Raw genomic sequence first — 22,458 nt, 5'->3', positions numbered from 1 at the left:
GTCTTTGAGACATCAAGCTCCTTCTGTGAACTTGTATCATTGTGAACTTGTAGCAATTGAAAATAGAAATAAGATGTGATATTGCAAACTAGTTTTGACATCACTAACCCATTTTTATATCATTAACACTTTGACAACCAGAACCTGTTAAGAACCCTAGCACTTTTGACAAAAAACATGGCCTTTGTTTCATCACAGTTCATTTGTATATGTCATTGTGACTTCATTCTCATATCCTCACTATAAACTAATGGCAATTAAGATCTGACATGCCATTGTGACATCATAAACCCTTTGTGACATCATCACCAGTGTGACATCAGACTGACATTATGACACCATCAGCTCATTGTGACATCACCAAGCTACAGTGACATCATAGCATTATGACATTGCATTGACATTTTGCTGTCATAGACACATTGTGAATGTATATCTTGTGATTTCATTCTATTTCAAATGTGGCATATCAGTTGATATCAGAAACACATTGTGACCTCATAACCATTGTAAGATAATAAACCCTGTGTGACATCATAACCAGTGTGACATTATAGTGTTGTTATGACATCTTTAGCTTATGGTGACATCACAAAATGATAATGACAGTATAGCATTTGCCATTGTCATTGTGACATCATTGTCACATTATGAATGCCAAATCTGTGATTTCATTGTATTTGAAATGTGGCATGTGGGTTAATATCAGAAACTCATTGTGATGTCATAACCATTGTCACATCAAAATCCCTTTTTGACATCCATTTGGCAATGTGACATCACACTCGCAATGTGATGCTAGTAAGGCACCGTGATATCACAATGGTCATGAACTCACAATGGATTTCTGGTATCAACCAACATGCCACATTAGAAATAGAATCAAATAACATAATAGGCAAACACAACGTGTCTATGACATTAGAATGACAATGTGATGCTACAATGCTATGATGTCATTGTAGTTTTACATGTCAAAATGAGCTGATGGTGTCATAATAGCAACATGATGTCACAATTATGATTATGTCAGAAAGGATTTGTTATGTTTCAATGGTATATCTGATGTCAGTTTTCATTAGTTCCTCATGAGGATATGTATAGAAAAAGGTTCTGTGATGTCACAGAGGCCATGTGTGTTTTCAAAGGTGGTAAGAAGTCATAATAAGTTTGGGATGGCCCAATGTGATCCATAATGTCACAATGGAAATGAGATATCCCATTGGGTTTTTCATGTCACAGTGGTGATGAGGTCACAATGATTTTGTGATGTCACAGTTTGTTTGTAATATCAGAATGATATATCAAATTTCAATGACTCATAATTCAATATGAGGATACCAGGTGATAGAAGAAGCTCCATAGTATGAGGTCATACTATGTGAAAACCCAATGGGACAGTGATTTCACAATGACAATGTGATATCTCACCATACTGTTATAAGAATGTTTTGACGTCACAATTGGTGATGCAATACTGATGAGGAGGTTGCAATAGATTTGAGATGTCCCAAGGGGTTGGTGATGGCACAATGGCATGTGGGATCTCAATTGTCATTAACACACCATGAGTATATGAGTTTGGGAAGGGATTCTGATGTCAGCAAAGCATATGTAGTCAAAAAGGTGAAGAACTAACAGGTCTGAGATGTCACAAAGTGATGTAATGGTTATGATGTCCAGTGGTGTGATATCATGATGTTACACAGGATTTTAGATATCTCATGTCATATCTGAAATACGAGGTCAAACACAGATTTTCAACTCACAAAGGACCTAAGATATCACAATGGCATGTCACAAAATTATGAGAACAGGAGAGGTATTTGATGTCACATTGGGTTAGTGATATAACAAAGGCAATGTGCTGTGACAAAGAGATTTAGATGTCACAAAGGTTATGAGTTCACAATGGTTTCCTGATATCAATGCAGATGGCACATTTCAGATAGAATGAAATCAAAGATAGGCATTCAAAATGGGTCTATGACATGAAAATGACAATGTGATGTCAAGGCAGCAATGATGATAGTATATGTACTCATTACCTTGCTCATGTAACTGTAATCTTCTGTACACTGTATTTACAATAAAAAAAACTCACAGAAGAAAAAAAAGAAAAATATGGCATGGTGTCATTGGGGTTTGCTGATGTCACAATAAATGGTGGTGTCATGATGACAATGTGATTTCACAGTCATAATTATTGCACAAAGTATTTGTGATGATAAAATGCTATGTGTGATAACAATTTTCATTAGTTCACTATGAAGATATGAGTACATAAAGGGTCTGTGATGCCACAGAGGTCATGTGTTGTTTTTTGTTTTTCATGTTTTTTGTGTGTGTGTGAAAATACCGTACAGAGGGGTTACAATTACATGGGCAAGATAATGAGTACATTTCTTATCAAACATTGTAGTCTCCTCCTTTGTTTACCCTTCCCATCCCTTCCCTTCCTCCACCTGCCCCCCACCCAATCCTCCCCGCTCCCCCTCTCCCCTCCCAATGAAAGTTGTAAAGTTCGTTTTCGACATAACAACTTGTACATCTCAAGAGTTCACAATAGCTTTGTGATGTCACAATGTGATTGTGAAGGCACAACAGCAATGTGATGTCACAATGGTTTTGTGATGTCACAGTGGTGATAAGGTCACAATGAGTTTGTGATGTCATTATGAGTTTGTAATATCACAATGACATGTCCAATTTCAATTTCTACTAGTTCACAATGAGGAAACAATTTCAAAGAAAGAAAAGCTCCAAAGACCATGAGTTTTTAGTCATAACGTTTGTGATATGCTGCCATTAGGATATTTTAGGCCTTTAGTAAGCTTATAATCTGTTTTCAAACTCATAGTATTTCAGGTATGACATATGATATCAGAAATTGACTCTGACATGAACATTGTGACATCACATTGATAGACATCAATAACATGGTGTCACATTGTGAACTCACAAATTTGTTAGGGCTTCATCACATTTGTGCCAATGACATGACTTTTTAGACAACACAGTCCCTTTGTGAACTCATATTTTCATTGCGAATTAATGACATTTGAGACCCGGCATGCCATTGTGACGTTTCCAACCAATTGTGACAGCACAAACCTATTATAGTAGAAACACATTGTGATCTAATAGCCATTGTGGTAGCACAATCCCTGCATGACTCCATATTTCGATAGTGATATCACTAACCCAATGTGAAATTCCAATCCTCTCATACCCAATCCAGGTATGAAATGTGATACCCGAATCCAATGTGACATCTTGATTATGGTGACATCACACTGATAGATGTTATGAGCATTTTGTCATATTCTGACAACACACACCTGTTAGGACTTCATCACTTTTGTGACAACGCATGCCTTTGGAGACATCACAGTTCCTTTGTGAGCTCATATACTCATTGTGGTTTAATGACAATTGAGATCACATGTGTCATTTTGATATCACCAACCCATTGTGACATTGTGACACACCTCTTGTAAACTCATCACCAATGTTGCATCACCAATTGTGATATCAAAACATTACGAAGTCATCATATTGCAACATGACATTGCCATTGTGATGTCACTGTTCCACTGTGTTTTCAAAAACCTACTGTGTCTTCACAGCATTTTAGAAAATTCATAGCCTTTAATACTTCAGTCTTCTTCTGTGAACTCATATCCTCATTGTGAAATAGTAGCAACTGAAATTCGACATGTGATTATGAGATGTGACTTCACAAAATTATTTGATTTCATCACCAATGTGACATCACAAACCCATTGTGAGCTTTCATTGCCATTTGACAATCACTATCACATTGTGACATCCCAAACCTATTAGGACCTCTTAGCATCTTTGAAAAAACACATGGCCTTTGTGATATCACAGTCCCTTTGTGTAACTATAACCTCATTGTGAACTGACAATTGATATCAAACATGCCATTGTAACATCACAAACCCTTTGTGACATAATATTGTCATTATCGCATCATCAACTACTTTTGACATCACAAATCTACAATGACAAGATAGCATTATGAGATCACACTACCATTGTGATGTTATAATAAGATTATGAATGCCTGTTTTTAATCTTTTTTTTCGGTCCTGGGGCTTGAACTCTGGGCTTGGGTGCTGTCCCTGTTCTTCAGTTCAAGGTGAGCACGCCATCGCTTGAGCCACAGAGCCACTTCTGGTTTTCTAGTGGTTTTCATTGGAGATAACAGTCTCATAGACTTTCCTGCCTGAGCTGGCTTTGAACTGCGATCCTCAGATCTCAGCCTCCTGAGTAGCTAGGTTTATAGGCACCGGCGCCCGGCTTTTTCATTCTATTTCAAATTTGACATGTGTGTTGATATCAGAAACATAATGTGACCTCATAACCACTGTAACATCATAAATCAGCAGTGACATCAAATTGTCATTATGACACCATCAGCTCATTGTGACATCACTAAAAAACAATGGCATCATAGCATTATAAATCACAGTGACATTGTTATGACTTAACAGTGTGAAGGCCTATTCTGTGAATTCACTCTGTTTCAGAAACCCATTTGACCATATAACCAATGTGATATCACAATCCTTTGTGACATCACATTGCCATTGTGATATTATTAACCTGCTGTGCCTTCACAACCAGTCCTGTCCTTGTAAGTTTTGTGACATGCTGCCATTGTCATATAGTAGGGCCTTTGTGAGCTCATAATCTGTTTTCAATCTCATATTTCTGGTATGACATGTGATATCAGAAATCCCTTATGACATCATACTGCCAGATGTCATGACCATTGTGTCACATTGTGACATCACAAAGCTGTTAGAACGGCATCACATTTGTGACAAAACATGCCTTTGGAGACATTACAGTCCCTTTTTGAACTCATATATTCATTATCAATTAATGACATTTGAGATATCCCATGCCACTCTGACATCATGAACCTATTGTGACATCACAAACTTATTGTGACCTCATCACGAGAATGGTATCAACAACTAATTGGGGTATCAAAGCATTATTTTGAGATGATATTGTGGTATTGGCATTGTTATTTCACTGTCCCATTGTGCTTTTACAAACCTATTATGGCCACATCACATCTTAAAAAATTCACGGCCTTTGAGACTTCAAGTTCTTTTCTGTGAACTCGCATACTTATTACCTCTAAGGCAAGGAGACAAACCATTGAGTTACATTTAATATAATAATCCAATTTACACTAGAAAGGAGACTGTGATTACCTTATCCTGGACTGGATAACCAGGTCCAAGATCAGCCTTGACCACCAAACCTCAGACCTCCAATGGCAGCCCCGCCCTATCTTAATTGGTCTGCAAACCACCAGCCAAAAAATTATGATCTCCAAAGCTCCAAACCTCAATGGGCAAGGCTTTTAACTTTTCCATTACTCCCTCCTTCACTACAGACCTGTCATTCCTTTCTGGTCTTTCTCTTTTTCCCTTCCACCATTTCCTTCTTCTCTTCAGGCCTCTCCAGTCTCCACAGGCCTACACTACTCTTCCCTAATGACCACTTTTCTGCTTCCCTCTTCTCAGGTTTTTCCCTTCCTGCTGTCTTACCACTTTCTTCCATCCAGGTAGCTCTCATTTTTATATCCCCTTCCAATGCTCTGAAAATGCAACTTATATATAGGTTGTACCTCTCCTCACTCCAACGGGTCTTCTGCCTGTTTTCAACCATCACTTCCCAAACTGCCCAATGTTCAATCACTTCTTGACAGCTCACCAAGTGAGGCTTGACACCTTCACCTTTGATGGCATTCCTCACACTCTCCTGTGGGCCAGACCAAGAATTTACAAAGATTAATGGCTCCCACAGATAATTCTGGCTCCACTGGTTATTACAGTATCCTCATAGTGACATAGAAGAAATTGAAATTGTATATGTCGTTGTTATATTACAAACTTGATGACAGGCTCTTCAGTAAATGGTGCTGGCTAAATTGGTTAACTACTTGTAGAAAACTAAAGCTAGATCCTTATATATCACCCTGCTCCAGATGGATCAAAGTCCTCGTAGTCAAACAGACATTCTAAAAACTTTACAGGATGGAATAGGAGAAACCCTAGGTCTCTTGGCACAGACCGAAATTTTCTTAATAGAGACCCAGAAACACAACACATAAAAGAAAGGTTGGACAAATGGGATTGCATGAAATTGCAGAGCTTCTGCATGGCAAAGGACATAGCTAGCAAGATCAATAGAAAGCCCACGGATTGGGAGATCTTCACTAGCCATACAACAGACAAGGGTCTCATATCAAAAATATAACTGGAACTCAAAAAATTAAATTCCCCAACAACAAATTTTCAAAGAAACAAATGCCCAATAAATAAGTGGGCTAAAGACTTACAGAGAAATTTCTCTGAAGAGGAAAGAAGGATTGCCATTAGACACATGAAGATATGCTCAACTTCTCTAGCCATAAAAGTAATGCAAATCAAAACCACATTGAGATACCACCTCACCCCAGTTAGAATGGCTATAATCAAGAACTTTAATAACAACAGATGCTGGAGCAGATGTGGACAGAAGGGAACCTTACTGCATTGTTGGTGGGAGTGTAAACTTGTTCAACCACTTTGGAAAGTAGTAAAGAGGTTCCTCAAAAGACTCCACATAGAGCTCCCTTATGATGCAGGAATCCCACTTTTGGGCATTTTCCCAAATGTTCACAAACAAGACCACACTAAAGCTACCAGCATGACTATGTTTATTGCAGCCTTATTTACCCTAGCTAAGATATGGAACCAACCCAGATGCCCCTCAGTAGATGAATGGATGAAGAAAATGTGGTATATATACACAATGGAATTCTATGCCTCCATCAGAAAGAATGACATTTCCCCATTTGTTAGGGAATGGAAAGTCTTGGAAAAAATTATATTAAGTGAAGTAAGCCAGGCCCAATGAAACTTAGGTCCCATGATTTCCCTTATTTGCAATAACTAGTATATGTCTGAGTCAAGCAGAAAAGGTCAGATAAGTTGATGTTAGGGAAATGAACCCTAAGATATGTATTCAAATGTTTTTTTTTCTTTCATGTGATTGTTTCTAACACATTTATAAGATTATTTCTTTGTTGCTTTGTATGTCCCTCCCCATGGTATAACCTCTGCTTTCACTGTATTTGATGTTGTTATAATTTGTGGAGGGGAAGGGAAAAACAAATCGTTTAAATAGGTATTCAGGTGGACCTATTGCAACAATGAGATGAATAAATCGTTATGTCGAAAACAAACTTTACAACTTTGGTGGGGTGGGAGCGCTGGTTGGGGGGGCGTGGGAAGGGTGGGATGGGAAGGGGAAACAAAGGAGGATGCTACAATTCTTGAAAAGAAATGTACTCATTATCTTGGACAAGCAGAAATGATCAGATAAGTTTATGTTGGGCGAAATGAACCAAAGATAAGGACTCAAATGTTTTTTCTCTTGGTAGTGTTTTTTTTATGATATTTATAAGATGATTTCTTTGTTGCTTTGTATGTCCCTCCCCCATGACATAACCCTTGTTTTCACTGTATTTGATGTTGTTATAATTTGTGGAGGGGAAGGGAAAAACAAGTTGTTTAAATAGGGATACAGGTGGTCCCATGCAACAATCAGATATACAACAAGTTATGTCGGAAAATGAACTTTAGAACTTTGGTGCCTGGGTTGCTTTGCGGGGAAGATGGGAAGGAATGGTAAGGGGAAACAAAGGAGGGGGAAACAATGTTTGATAAGAAATGTAATCATTACTTTGCTCATGTAATTTTAACCCCTCTATATGTATTTTCACAATAAAAAAATCATGAAATAATAAAGTAAAATCCATGTCAATTTTTTTTGGTGGTCGTGGGGCTTGAACTATGGGCCTGGTTGCAGATTTCAATGAGTTCTTCAGCTCATCTATACCACTGTACCATTTGACCCACAGTGCCATTTCTAGTTTTCAAGTGGGATATTGGAGATAAGAGTCTCACAGACTTTTCTGCTGAGGCTGGCTTTGAACCACTATCTCAATCTCAGACTCCTGAGTAATTAGGATTATAGGCATGAGCAACCAAAGCCCAGATCCAAGTCAATATTTAAAAAGCAAGCTTATTGAAACTTCTGGTTTTTCCAATAAGCAATCTTACTTTTTAGCATTAGTTTATAACTATGAGTTATTTTTAGATGTAACTGTGAACTTTTTAATAGAATCAAATATAATTTTTACTATTACTCAGTATCTCACAAAATCCACTGTAATTGACTTACCCCAAAGTCAGTTATTACATACTATATTACTCATGATTATTACAGTCTATATTACATATAGTGTGAAGCGAAAATAGGTTGGATTATTTAATATAAATTAGTAGATGCTATTTTACCATTATAAATTCACATCTGTAATTTTAAAAGAAGGAAAGAAGGTTTTAGAGTTAAAATCAATTATAAATGTGTAGTGTGTCCCAATTAAAGCAAAAATTCTGAGTTCATACAAACAAAATTATTTTCTTTCCACTAAAGACTTTGAAGTATTACTACATGAAATAGTGAGGCAATAAGAGGAAGAATTCTAATCATGTCAATGTCTCTGTTATTCTACTACCCCCTCCACTAACAAGACCTATCCGGTCCCAGATGTCACAAAACTTCAAGTGTCTCCCTTAGAAACTCTATTTCAAAAAGTTCTAAATCACTTATTTTTTTGGTACTTTCTGTTATATGAAACAAAATATAGACACAAAACAATTGAAATAAAATGCACACATATGTTGAAGTCACCACAGCTGGAAAAACAACCAACAAATTAGAATGCCCTCAGGAACAAAAACATGTTGTGCCCAGTTATTTTTAAGCACAAAAACCTCAAATACATGTTACCCTTGACTAGAACCATAAAGATAACTGTGTCTCAGAAATACAGTTGTGTTCATTTGTAATTAAATTCATCTAGATGAACCTAATATAGCAAATCCCTTGAATGGATCAAACTGTTTAAAAGAAATCTGACTGTAAGTGGAGTGAGATCTGAATATATTTAAGAGAATAAAATAACAAAAATCATGACATCTTAAAAAATTCAGAAATGCAATGAATAAGTCTAATAGTATCCATATTGAAACCTACATGCTACTGATTTAACAAGAACAAAATAGGCAAATAGTAGAATCTGAGCAGTGTACCTGAGTGTACATAATTTTAAACTACTCCAAATTACACTTTGCAGCAGACAGAATGTGGGTTATTTAAAGGAAATAAATGACATTAAAAATCTCATGAAAAGGGCTGGTATGGTGGCTCAGTGGTAGAGTGCTTGCCTTGCATGCATGAGGCCCTGGTTTCGATTCCTCAGCACCACATAAGCAAAAATAAAGAAGCCGGAAGTGGTGCTGTGGCCCAAGTGGTAGAGCACTAGCCTTGACCTGAAGAGCTGAGAGACAGTGCTCAGGCTCAGAGTTCAGGCCCCACGACCTGAAAACAACTACTCTCATGAAAAGAGAGTAGTTGTTTCTGGAAAATAATAGTTTAATAAAGGGTGGTCAAAAAATCTTTCTACTACTGACAAAATTGCATACATATTTAGTTAGATCCAAAAAAGACCCAAGATATTCATGCTCATTTGAAACTTTGGCAAAGTAGCAGGATACAACTGTAACATTATTATGGATGTTGGCTCTGGCATGGAATTAATTTTCTCTTTGATCTGACAAATGAATATATGAAAAAACAGAACTTCAACTAAATATCAAGACCTAACTAAACATATAACCAGAAAAGTCATCATGCAAGCAGTATTGCAACTGGGATAAAAGAAAATATCAATCATACTGATTCTGTACTTATTGTAAATGTTGACTTTTTCATAAATTATTTCTTTTGCTTGCATTTTAAAAACATTGCGTTAAGTGTATATCTTGGTAACTAATTTTGGATTCCTCCTTCAATATAGTTCTGAGTATAATGTCTCACATCAATTCCTAACCCATGAAATGATGTTGATTACAAAATAAATAGTAATCACCACTGTTTATAATACACAAAATGTCATAAGCATGACACCAATAAGCATTGGTTAACATTTTGGTATCATGGTCTCATGACTGATGAGGCCTATCTGCATGAGCATAATTGTACCTAGATTCCTCAGCCTAAATTTAACAACTGTTAAAAAATGTTTATATCTTTATCTGTTGCCCATCAGAGATTAAACCTGAATATAAAGCCTAAGGAAAATGACAAGGTAAGAATTTAGCTTTTCTAGATATAAAGTAAACAAAATGCAACATAGAGTAACTCTTGTTTAAAGTCAACCTATTTCTCCAAAACATTCTAAGCATTTCCTTACAATGTGTATTATTCTCAAGAAGGGAATGGGTAATGTGAGAAGAGGACTAACCAAGCATTGTCTTCAAATATACATAATTTGGATTTACCTCTTTATTGTGCTATAAGCATTTTTGATAAAAAAAAACAGTTTGAATAATTGATTTCCAGATCAAGTATAATATATCCTACTTGCATATGCCAAAGTACATTCAGAAAATGTTATATAGCAATTAAGTAAAGAAAGTCCGGGCAGAAAAAATGGCATCTCTATACTATGTGATGCCCAATTCTTCGGTATTTCATTCTGCCTCCATTTAATGAATGTGATTGTTTAAATGCTTCATAAAGTATTAATTAAAATTGATCAGTATGCTAGAATACAATCGTGTATAATTTTATCCTAGAATCATGCAAGAACTGCCCATTCAATCAAAACATACATCACATTCCATTGGTATTTATATGGATAGGAATGAGTTTCTTAGGATCTCCTGCATTTGGAAGTGGCAGGAACAGGATTCCAAATGTGGGCTCCAGCTCCCACCACTTAAACCTGAGGATAGGGAACTCAAGGGTGTGTCCAAGAACATCAGCAAAACCAATGATGAGGCAGGCACCAGTGGCTCCTCCTTGATACTTACAAGGCTGTGATAGGAGGATCATGGTCACTCTACACCAGAAAGTCCTTGAGACCCCTGTCCAACTTCAATGCCAACAAAGCCAGAAGTAGAGCCGTGTGGCTCCAGTGGTAGAGGGCTATCCTTGAGCAAAAGCATCTCAGGGACTGTGCCAGATCCTGAGTTCAAGGTCCAAAACTAGCAACAAATGGACATACACAACAATCTGTACAGCCATCCGGCTCAAGCAGGTCACCCTCTTGGCCCAACTGAATTGAACAGAGTTCCCTAGGAAAGGGGCTGGGGGAGCCACTATCATCTTAACTCTGCCCATTCTGCCTGCATCACAGGATTCTGGCCACACCCCCATTATTTCATGATTCTTTCTGACCAATGGGATACAAGAATTGTGGCTATGCCCACATTCCATGTTGCCTGGTAGATGGATGAGGCTCTGTTAACACACTGAGGCTGAGATCAACAGGGGGGATATCATACTACAGGAGCGGTGGGCCAGCTGCAGGCACCTGGCCCTACTGCCACCTGCCCCATGAGCTGCCACCACAGCAATCATGGGGATGGGAAGCGGGACACATGGGGGTCCAAGAAGAAAATCTGATTCATCCACAACCTGCCTGATGAGGTGGACTTCCAGAATCCAGCAGGTGAGCTCCACCATCAATGCAGCCAGCTGTCAGCACACATCCAAACAATTGAGGAGTCCCTCGTGGTGTGTAAATAGCAGATGTTGGTCCTGAATGAGCTGTTTTGGGAGAAAGCCGAGTGTGTGTGCTGGATGTTCCAGGAGAAGATGGAGAAGATGAGAGTGCTACAGGAGCTGCTGTTGATCCTCACAGAGGAAGGCATGGACAGCAGGCTCCAGATGCAACACAGGCTGAGCCCCACCACCAAAGCTGCTTCAGATGCATCAGGGCCTGTGGTGGGTGAAATAAGGGAGGAGCAGAAAGGTTTTGAAGAATTGCAACTTGAAGACAGCGTGGAAACTGCCAGAGGATACGTCAGGGTTCTTGTCACCATAGAGGATTCCCCCAAGGAGCATATCTTGCTGCAGATGCCCCAGATACAGATCTGCCCACAGCTCAGGTGAGGAGCACTCCCTCTCTTTCTTCTGTAGACTGATGCAGATAATGACTCTCCATATGACTTACTGACTCTCAAAAGCCTTAGAAGCCACCGGAATTAGGTGGTCAGGTGGCCTTCTCTCAGGCCTCCATCTGCTGGGTGATGGGAAGGTTAAACTGGGAGTCAGGTAGGGTAGAGGCTGCCTGGAGGTGGCCCAAGTTCAAGGGACATCTAATGGCCCATTGGTGGTGAGGGAAGGGACCCATGTTATGCTTATCACAAAGAATAAATTGTTTTCAAAGGGGAAAAAAGCCTCCAACAAAGATTTTTTTTCTTCCAGTCCTGGGGCTTGAACTAAGGGCCTGGCCACTGTCCCTGAGCTCTTTTTGATCAAGGCTGGTGCTCAACCAGTTGAGCCCCACTTCCCCTTCCAACTTTTTCTGTGTGGAATCAAGCCGAGGGCTTCAGTCATGCTAGGTGACCACTCTATCACTGAGCCACATTCTCAGCTAGGATGATTCATCCCTCCCTAACCCATATGGCCATTCCTCAGAAAAATAAGAAGTAGGGGCTAGGATTAATATGAAGCACTTCTGGTTCACACCAAAATACTTCTCCGCCCCCTATTCCCAAACCCTTACTTGAAGTTTCTCTTCTACCATTGAGGGATGAGGGAGGGGGAGGGGAGTACCAAGAGAGGACTATTAATAGTGGCCCCCTGAGCCCCACATCCTCCCCCAGATTCCAATTTACCTGACTCAATGTGGAGTCTACACTGTCTTCCCACCACTGCAAGGCTCAGGATGAAATAAAGGTCAACCCTGGGCTCAGCCCACACCCAGGGTGGAAGCTCCTAATCCCAGACCTACTTCCACCTCTGACTGCCCTGAGTTAGGCCAAACCCACCACTCACCTCTATGTTGAGGTGATGACCTCATGGATGGATTCCAGGAAGAAGGTCTGTGGCAAAGAGCAGAAGCAGCAGGGTGAGCATGGCAGAAGGAGATGCTGTGATTGCTCTGGGATCTTCCTCCTTGGAGCCCTCCCTTCCATCCAGAGCCATGCTGACCCAAAACATGGACAAGACCAGGGGGTGAGACAAGATGGACCAGCACAGGACTAAAGGAGGCACTGCTTTGTCGTGGAGCACTTGAAAATTCCAATTATATTTGGCCAATGCCAATCCCAAAGCCAACATGCAAAGCCTCTCCTTGTTGTTGGCCATGAACACTGTCCTTGAGCTCTTATTCTCAAGGCTGGCACTCTACCATTTGAGCCACAGGACCACTTTTGTTTTCTGACAGTTCATCGAGGATAAGAGTGTCACACACTTTCTGCCCAGGCTATCTTGGCACTGTGATCCTCCAAATCTCAGCTTCCTGCGTAGCTAGGATGCCAGGCATGAGCCACCAGTGCCCAGTATGTGATGACTTTTGAAGGCATCTTGGCAATTTTGTAAAGGAGCCCCAAAGGGCCTGGATAGAACATGACCCAATCAAGGAGCTGGGATCGGAGAAGGATAACCTTCTACCCATTCTGTTCCCAAAATTAAAGATGCCAGGTAGCGGTGTATGCATCAGACACCTAGGCCAGCAGCCACCAGGCTTAGTGGGGGAAAAGTAGAGAATACCCAAAGATTGCGATGTAGAAATCTCTGATTTTCCATGCATGTGGTGTGTGTGTGTGTGTGTGTGTGTGTGTGTGTGTGTGTGTGTGTGTGTGTGTGTGTGTGTGTGTGTGTGTGTATAAACTCAGGGCCTAGGCTCTATCTCTGAGTTTTCTTGCTCAAGGCTACTGCTCTGCCACTTGAGCCACAGCCCCACTTGCTTTTCGATTGTTAATTGTAGGTAAGAGTCTCAAGGATTTTCCTGTCCAGGGTGACTTGGAAGCATGATGGAGACCCCAGGGAAGCAAGAGTAACACAACTCACAGGTAGAATCCCTATGGCGGGACACTCCTGCCCCCTGGTGGTCAGATGCGGGACATGCAGCCCCATGCTATTGTCCTCTAAAGTTCAATTTTAAGAAGTGACCAGGGCCAAGCTGACTTTTGTTCACCCTGAGTGCTGATGCCAGAGCAAGTCTGTTCCACCCTAGGCCAAGAGAGCTCCAGGAGGCCTAGCTTCCCAAGGGCACAAGAAAGAGAGAGGTCAGCTCCAGGCTGAGCTAAGAGCCTTTGCCCACAGACACCCTAACTTGGCCTTCCTTATAACCATAAGTCCTGTCAAAGAACAACCCAAAAAACCAAAATTGGAGCTGTGCCTCCAAGTGGTAGAGCTCTAGCATTGAACCAAAGAGCTCAGGGACAGGGCCGCCAAACTTTGAGTTCAAGACCCCCAGCTGACCCTCCCCCATAAAACACAGGTTGGCTAAATGTGAACTAGTAGGATTTGTGAAGTGTTTCTGAAGAATGGGGATACTGAAGAAAGCACCTTAATTCTAAAGAAAGCTGAACCTGTGACATACAGCTATGTACTGAGTCCTTCAAAGGGTGCTATTTTCTGGGTCTTTCCCACATGGGGGTTTTGTTCTGAGTCCTCCAAAAGGTGCTGTTTGCTGAGACATCGCATAGGGTGCTTTGTGCTGAGCCCCTGAGAAGAGTGGGCAGTGCTGAGTTTTTCAAAGGGTGCTGTGTGCTGAGTCCATTACACAATGTACTGTATGCTGAGTCCTTCAAAAGGTGTGGTGTGCTAATTCATCTGAAAGGGTCCTGCTATGTGCTGAGCTCTTGAGAAGAGAGGGATGAGGTGAGTTTTTTGAGTGCTGTGTGCTGAGTCCTTTACACAGGGTGCTCAGTATTGTCCTTCAAATGGTGCTGTGTGCTGAGTGCTTCCACAGTGTGGTATGTGCTGAGTCCTGCCATAGTGCGGTATGTGCTGAAACCTTCAAAATTCTTCTATGTGCTGAGTTCTTTGAAGGGTGCTATGCAATGAGTGATTTACAAAGGGTGCTTTGTACTTAGCCTTTCAAAGGACTATGTGTGGAGTCTTAACACAGAGGGTGCTGTCTAATGAGCCCCTGTGAAACTGTGCTATGTGCTGAGTTTTTCAAAGCATGCAATGTGCTGAGTCCTTTACACTGCAAGCTATGGACTCCCTCTTTCAAAGGGTGCTGTATGCTGAGTACTCTACACAGGGTACTATATGCTGAGTCCTTCAAAGGGAACTGTGTGCTGAGTCCTTTACACAGGGTGCTTTGTGCTGTTTTTGGAAGTGTGCTGTGTGTCATCCCAAAGAGTGCTATGTTCTGAGTCCTTGAGAGGAAGTTATCCCCAACAATCACACACACACACACACACACACACACACACACACACACACACACACACACACACACACACACAAGGGTCACCATGCACGTTCTTAGTGTGTGGAGTGAAGGAGGATGGAGGAGAGTCTCCTCCAGGAGTGGAGCTCAGGGGAGATTCAATCCCTGGGAAAGGTACTGGGGTTGGGGGAGCGTGCTGAGCTGAGGTGATGATGCAATTGCCATGGCCTGGTAGCCTTAGAGCCCAGTCAGGGCTGTGATTGCAGCTAAGGGTAGGAGGCATGGCCTAAGGGAGGAGTGGGCATGGCCAAGTAGAGGAGGGGGTGGGGCCCTGGGGTGCACTGTGGTGGCAGCGATGGGGGGGAGCAGGCACGCCTGTGTGGTGGCCCAGGAGTGGAGTGGGGGCAGAGAGAGAAAGAGCAGAGAGAAGAGCAAGCACAAGCACAAGGGGAAGCCGTTCCAGTGGCTGGCAGCTGTTGCAATCAAAGTGCAGTCCTGGACACACAGAGCACCTGGAGCCAGCGAGGCAGGCACATCACTGTGGGCAGCCCCACAGGGCATGGTGGCCATGTCTGCCCTGAATCTGAGGTCCTGGCATGGGAAGCACGGTGGTGGCTTCTGTGGTGGAGGCAGCAGAAGCAGGCAGCTGAGGCAGAGGTGGTGGTGGTGGTGATGGCAGCTGAGGCAGGGGTAGCAGAAAGCACAGCCCCGTGCAGGTGCCCCTGCCCCCTCCCAGCAGCACCGAGTTTAAAATATGGCTCTGCCTGCTCTGATCGGCGGCCCCTTAAGCAATCTCCCAGCAGAGATGGTGGGTCCCTGCCTGGCATGAGGCCCGACCTGGTCCCTGCCCTTGGTCCTTGCACTCCGGGCCTGGGTGTACCCAGAACCATTGCCTACAGCTTCTCCCAGCAGCACGTGTGAGTGGCCGCCCATGGGACCACACCTGGTGACTCCCACCCCCAGCGAACCTCCTCACCCCCTCATCCCCCCTCCCCCGCAGACCCAGACCCCCACCTCCAGCCTACTCTCTCCCATCCTGCCTGCACCTCCTCTGCACCCCACAGTCCACCCTGGCTCTGCCACAAATGTGCCCCAGGAGAGGGGGGGTGGGTGTCACCTCCACACCTGCCTTCTCGGGTCTTTTCCTTTTTGCTGGGGGTGGGGGGTGTTGGATGCAGGGGATAGGCCCCCCTTGCTGTGTGAGCCCTTGTCTTCTGTGCTAGGTCACCCTTTCACCTGAGGAGGGTCCCAGAAGAACCCACTAGGGAGGTGAGGGCACAGGGGTTCAGAGGGTGACTATCTGGGAGAAACACACCCCCTCTGATACACACACACCTATCCTGCCCCCCCAGCTGTCAACAGTACTCACAGGGTGATCACATTTCCCAGCTCTGAGAGCTTCTGCTGGTGTTCCTGGTCCTTCTGGTCTCCTAGTCCTCCCCAAGAATCCGCCAGTTAGCCCAGAAGCATCTAGGCTGGAAGTAGGCAAACCATCCATGTATGTAGCCTTTAAGACCCCATCAAATTCCCCAACAACACTCCCACCCCAAGTCAGACACCTCTCTGGAGGCACCAGGACTGCCTGATTTGTTTTTGTCCAGGCTCTGAGGAGTCACTTGTCTCGGGATTCCTTCACCTAGTGTCCGGGCCTAGGGTTTTGGTGAATGGGGAGTCAAGGCTGGTTGTTCCCAATGGAAGGGTCTGGCCCTTGGTAAAGCCAGAGGCAGGGTAGCTCTGCATTATTAGAGCAGTGATCCCCTTGGATGGGAGCCCCTGGTTCTGACAAGGGAACTGCCATGCTCGAGCTTGTACATTGCCCAGATGAGGAACTAAAAAACTCAGGAGAGGCACTGCTCTGAATCTCTCTCTCTCTCTCTCTCTCTCTCTCTCTCTCTCTCTCTCTCTCTCTCTCTCTCTCTCTCTCTCTCTCTCTCTCTCTCTCTCTCTTTCTCTCTCTTTCTCTGTGTGTGTGTGTGTGTGTATGAGAGAGAGACAGAGAGAGACAGAGAGAGACAGAGAGAGAGAGAGAGAGAGAGAGAGAGAGAGAGAGAGAGAGAGGGAGGGAGGGAGGGAGATATCGATCATCTTTCTCCTCGTACAGCCTGACTGTGCTCAGATCAGTGATCAGTTGGCAAATTGCAGGTGCAGCATGGTGAGTCTTTTGTGACCAGTTTAGATGTGTGTGTGTGTGTGTGTGTGTGTGTGTATGTGTGTGTGTGTGTGTGTGTGTGTGTGTGTTTGTGTGTGTTGGGAGATTAGGAGATGAGAAAAATGAAAGTATATTTAAGTCATCATGTCTAAAAAGAGCAAAAGCAGTTTATTTGTGTGTATGTGTGTATTTGTTGTTCTTTTTTCATAATGCCCAGTATGAGCTCAGCCACAATTTTTGTTTTGTCCTTCACCATTTCATGGCTCCTTTGGGGAAGGTTTCAGTATATGTTCCTTTCCACCTCTTTCCACCTCCCTCTTCCACTTTCTTGTAGCCACAGTAGCTGCTGGACCTGCATGGACTCCCTAGGAGGCCTGTGTGAACCACAGAACAGAGTGGACACCTGTCCTGTCTTCAGCCAGAAGGCTCGTGAGGCCAATGTGACCACAGCCACACTCTTCCAGCCAGACACTCTGCTCTCATGTGTATAGTTGGAGCTAATTCAAGGGTTGGGAATGTGCCTGCCAAACATAATTAAGGAATGAGATGGGTGGGAGTAGGGCAAGGGCTGTGAAGCTAGGAGTGTCTGGGGAGTGGTGAACGGTGTAACATGGCAGATGGTTCACCACAACCAAGGATGAGAGGAGAACCTTACCCAGGACATTGACGGTGTCTATGGGCATCTGGGCAGGGAGCTCTGGGCCCCCTCTGGTGGCGTGGATTCCCTCCTGGGGCAGTGCATCCATGTGTAGTCCTCCCTAGAGTCCTGCAGTCTCCAATCTGTGTCCCACCTGGGCCATTTCCAGCTGGACAGTGGTAGGCAAGTTTCCCCTCCTGGAGCCTGTTCGGTATCATACTGTGGCAGTTAGCTAGAGCTCTCTGAATGCCAGTTTCTGTAACCTGCTGTAGGCTGTCTGGAAGGAAAAGGGGACCACTGACTTTGGAACCCTTTAAGTTTGATTGGGACAAGTGATATGCCACCTTTTCCAGGTTTTTTTTTTCTTGAAGCTGGCAATTTCCACTAATGCTTGGGTTCATGGGTCAAATTACATGAACCAATTCAGCGGTCAGACAGTGAAGTTCAAAGTGGCACACACAGAGTTCCCAAGCCAGATGGTCTCCTGCTATGAATGTCGTGCCTTGACTGCCTTTCTCTGGCAGCTGCTGATTCTTCTACAGCTCTCTCCAGGGTGACCACCACAGTCAAGGATGTCATGGGGAGCAGAGAGTGACCTCACCATCCCCAGCCTGCCAGCTGTGAGCAGAGATGATTTTCAGCACCTGCAATGGACTGTGGAAGATTTAGAGATCCGGGATGCCTCGAGAATCCTTTCTCTGTAACATGAAACTTGGGGCCAGATATAGTGGACCATCCTGTCTGGCCCCACGGAGAGGAAAGGAGGCCACTTGAGCCAGGGGTTCAGCTCACGGCAACCTCATTCACACCTGAGGGGGCATGGAGTGCCACAGAGTTGGTTGGCCACTGGACAGAGATCTTTGAGCAGATAGGCATCCCAGTGGCCCCAGAATCCAGCGAGCACATCGTGGCTCACATCCTGGGAGCCAAAACAGTTAAGTGCGGTGGCATCAGGAGGGTGGGAAGAGGGACGAGGGAGAACTGTGGGAGAGCTACATCAGGCTTTGCCTCCCCCCGCCCTGCCCCAGGATGCTTACATGAATTGAATGGGACTTTTCTATAATATTGTCATAGACAGATGCTCATTTAGTAATCCAACAAAGAGTTACAGTATGCGCCATGCTCAAGGGGGTAAGGGAGTGGGGGTCATAGATGATGAAAGGTTCTGGTGCTGGTTCCACAGCACATGAAGAAACCTTGGTTTGAACTGGATGCTGGGGCTTCATGCCTGTCATCCTAGCTACTTAGGAGCCTGAGATGGGAGGATCAAGGCTTAAGGCCCAGACAGGAAAGACTATAAGACTCTTATCTCCAACTAACAACCAAAAAGAAAATGCCAGAAATGGATGTGTACCTCAAGCTGTAGACTGGTCGCCTTGAGTAAAAAGGCTAAGGGACAGAACCCGGGCTCTGAATTCAAGGCCAGGAGTGAGACAAAGGAAGGAAACAGAGAGAGAGGAAGGAAGGATGAAGGGAAAAAAAGAGGAAAGGAAGGAAGAAGGGAGCATGCGAGCCTTGGTTTGGAGTCCCTGGATCAAGAAAGCCAACCACTCACAATCTCTGTGGGTAACATTTCAGAGCCTAAAGCCAGTATGTAGGATTAAGCCACTGACCCTTCAGCAACTTCATGACATCTAGGAGCTGTGTGGTCACCAACTGCACGGGGAAGCAGCCTCAGGAAGGACCTAGGGCTCAGGGTGGGGGGGTCACCAGGTTTCAATTATCCCGGCCCCAGCAAGTTTATTTCCTGGACAGATAATAAGAAATTGTCTAAGGGACAGGGAGGTGTTGGGATGAGGGAAGAGGTAGGACGATCCCAGGTCAGGTGTTTCAGGACATTGGAGCCATGACCTTTCCTGACAATATAGACCACCAGTTATAGAGTCTTTGACCCAGCCACACTTCTATTAAGAGTCCTGGAACCTTGGGTTCACCATTGACTGCCTGGCTGTTGTCCACTGCAGGATGCCTGTTCAGTACATCCTTGGGGACTGGGACTTTCGTTGGCTCAATCAGAAGATGACACTCCCGGTGTTTATTCCGCCACCATAGACAGAGGTAAGTGGGCCACTGGCACAGGACAGTCAGGGAATGAGGAAGGAGTCGAGACCTGAGTTACTTTGAGACTTCCTGTAGAGGGCACTAGGACCACGTGACTGCCATTCTCAGAGGCAGAGGTGGGTGGGTCTCTTTGCTGGCTCAACCTTTAGTCTACATGGCAGATCTGGGATTCAGAAAGGGCTGACTGAAGGTGGGGCAGGCTTGGATAGAGGCTAGTGGGAAAACAAGAGGCACTGGGCTCTGAGCAGGGTTGTTTCTTTGAGGATACTCACAACCTAGGAACATTTCTTTCAGAGATAGAGGGACCTGGAGCCCATCCAGTTGGAGTCCCTGGCGGAGAAATCCTTTCATATTCACATCCTGTGGTTGGATAACTGCAACTCACCTTGCTGCCCAGTGTCAAGGCAGGAGAGTGAGAGATCCTGAGTCTTTGATAAGGTCAAGGGATCCTCAGTATGAGATTGTACTTCAACATCCTAACTTGGTTCATGGTCAGTCCCATCTAAGACTGCCATGATGTAGGACATAGAATCTAGAGAATCAGAGCCGGATGGGGTCTGTTCTGGGAGTCCTGAGTATTATGTGTGAACTTTGAGCTCCCGTGTACCAACCTGCTTCCCTTTCTTAGGTGGGTCTTTGCTAGAAAAAGCTTGAAGCTAAGGACTGGGTTTTATCCCTTGTCTTTGATGATCAAAGCTAGCACTCTACCATTTGAGCCAAAGCTTCACTTCCAACTTTTTTGGGAGTTTAATTGTAGAAAAAAAGTTCTAATGGACTTTGTGCCATGGGTGGAATCCAACTGTAGTCCTCAGATATCTGTCTCCTGAGGGGATAGGATGAAAAGGATGGAAAATTATCTTTGGCCAGGTGCCAGTAGCTCATGGCTGTCATCCTAGGTACTCAGAAGCTGAGATCTGAGGATCATGGTTCAAAGCTATCATGGGCAGGAAAGACCCTGAGACTCTTATCTCCAACGGACCACTGGAAAACTGGAAGTGGTGCTGTGGCTCAAGTAGTAGAGTGCTTGCCTTGAGCTGAAGAACTCAAGGGCAGCACCCAGGCCCAGAATTCAAGCCCCACAACTGAAAAAAGAAAGAAAGCAAAATGGTGGAGGTGTGTGTGTGGGAGAGGCTTTGTTTGGGAGACCAACTGCTGGCTTCAATGTATAGACATTTTTAAGAACTCCCCGTTTGCCCCAGTTTGAAGCCAGAGCTTCAAGAGGACTTGGACTGCGGCAGGCAGGGAGTGGGCAAATGGGTGCAGGGGTGGGATTATTGTGTCTGTATTCTCTCCATTGAAGGACAGATTTGGATGCTGGGTGACAAAGTCTGAAGTGAAGGGTTGCAAGAAGATTGTGGCAAGACGAGGTGAAGCTGGAAGCCTCTGGTGGCTCACAACTGTCATCCTAGCTACTCAGAAGGCTGAAATGTGAAGACCATGGTTCCAAGCCAGCTTGGGCAGAAAAGTCTGTGAGACTTGATATCCAATGGACCACCAGAGAACAGGATTTGGTGCTGTGGCTCAAGTGGGATATTGCTCACCTTCAGCTGAAGGGCTGAGGGACAGCACCCTGGTCCAGAGTTCAAACCCCATGACCAACTACAAAAAAAGAGGGGGCTAACTTTTCCGCATAGCAGTATGTACATTAAGAACTGCTATGTTGGACTATGATACATTCCAGATATGTGAGAGGCTTACTGGTTTTTCTATAGTGGGTCTGATGTCGGTAGTGCCACCTTCTTGAGGGTAGGATGTGATCCTAATTGAGACAGTTCATGGGTCTGTACTCAGGGACTGCTGAAGCCTTGGGCTGTCCGTGTGTGTGTGTGTGTGTGTGTGTGTGTGTGTGTGTGTGTGTGTGTGTGTGTGTGTGTGTGTGTGCATGTGTGTGTGTTTCTGTGTCTGTGTCTATGTCTGTGTGTCTGTGTTTGGAGTTAGAAGACCTGGGCCTTGAACTCAGGGTCTTGGTGCTGTTCCTGAGCTTCTGTGATCAAAGCTTTTGCTCTGACACTTGAGCCACAGCTCCACCTCTGGATTTTTGGTGGTTCACTGTAGATAAGAGCCTCACAGTCTTTCCAGAATGGGTTGGCTTTGAACTGTGATCTTCAAACCTCAGCCTCCTGAGTAGCAAGGAAGACAAACATGAACCACCCCTGCAGGTTGTGTGTGTGTGTGTGTGTGTATGTGTGTGTGTGTGTGTGTGTGTGTGTGTGTGTGTGTGTATGTGAGTGTGGAAGTGGGCTGTAACAAGGATCAGTGGACCCTTTGGTAACTTCTGCCTGCTTTCTTTGGGGGGTACATGGACTTTGT

The 22,458-nt window shown here is 44.0% G+C and overlaps 1 long non-coding RNA gene across 1 annotated transcript; it reads left to right on the top strand.

Moving 5' to 3' along the window:
• Window positions 1–18,706: 18,706 nt before the first annotated feature.
• Window positions 18,707–21,990, top strand: LOC138815473 (uncharacterized). Its single transcript, XR_011368330.1, has 3 exons — window positions 18,707–19,021; window positions 20,052–20,145; window positions 21,449–21,990. It is a non-coding gene; the product is annotated as an uncharacterized lncRNA (long non-coding RNA).
• Window positions 21,991–22,458: the final 468 nt, after the last annotated feature.

Source organism: Dipodomys merriami, unplaced genomic scaffold, assembly GCF_024711535.1.
Source record: "Dipodomys merriami isolate MVZ:Mamm:240054 unplaced genomic scaffold, mDipMer1.0.p SCAF_642, whole genome shotgun sequence".
In the NCBI taxonomy this organism is placed as follows: Eukaryota; Metazoa; Chordata; class Mammalia; order Rodentia; family Heteromyidae; genus Dipodomys; species Dipodomys merriami.
This window is presented reverse-complemented; position numbering and strand designations above follow the sequence as displayed.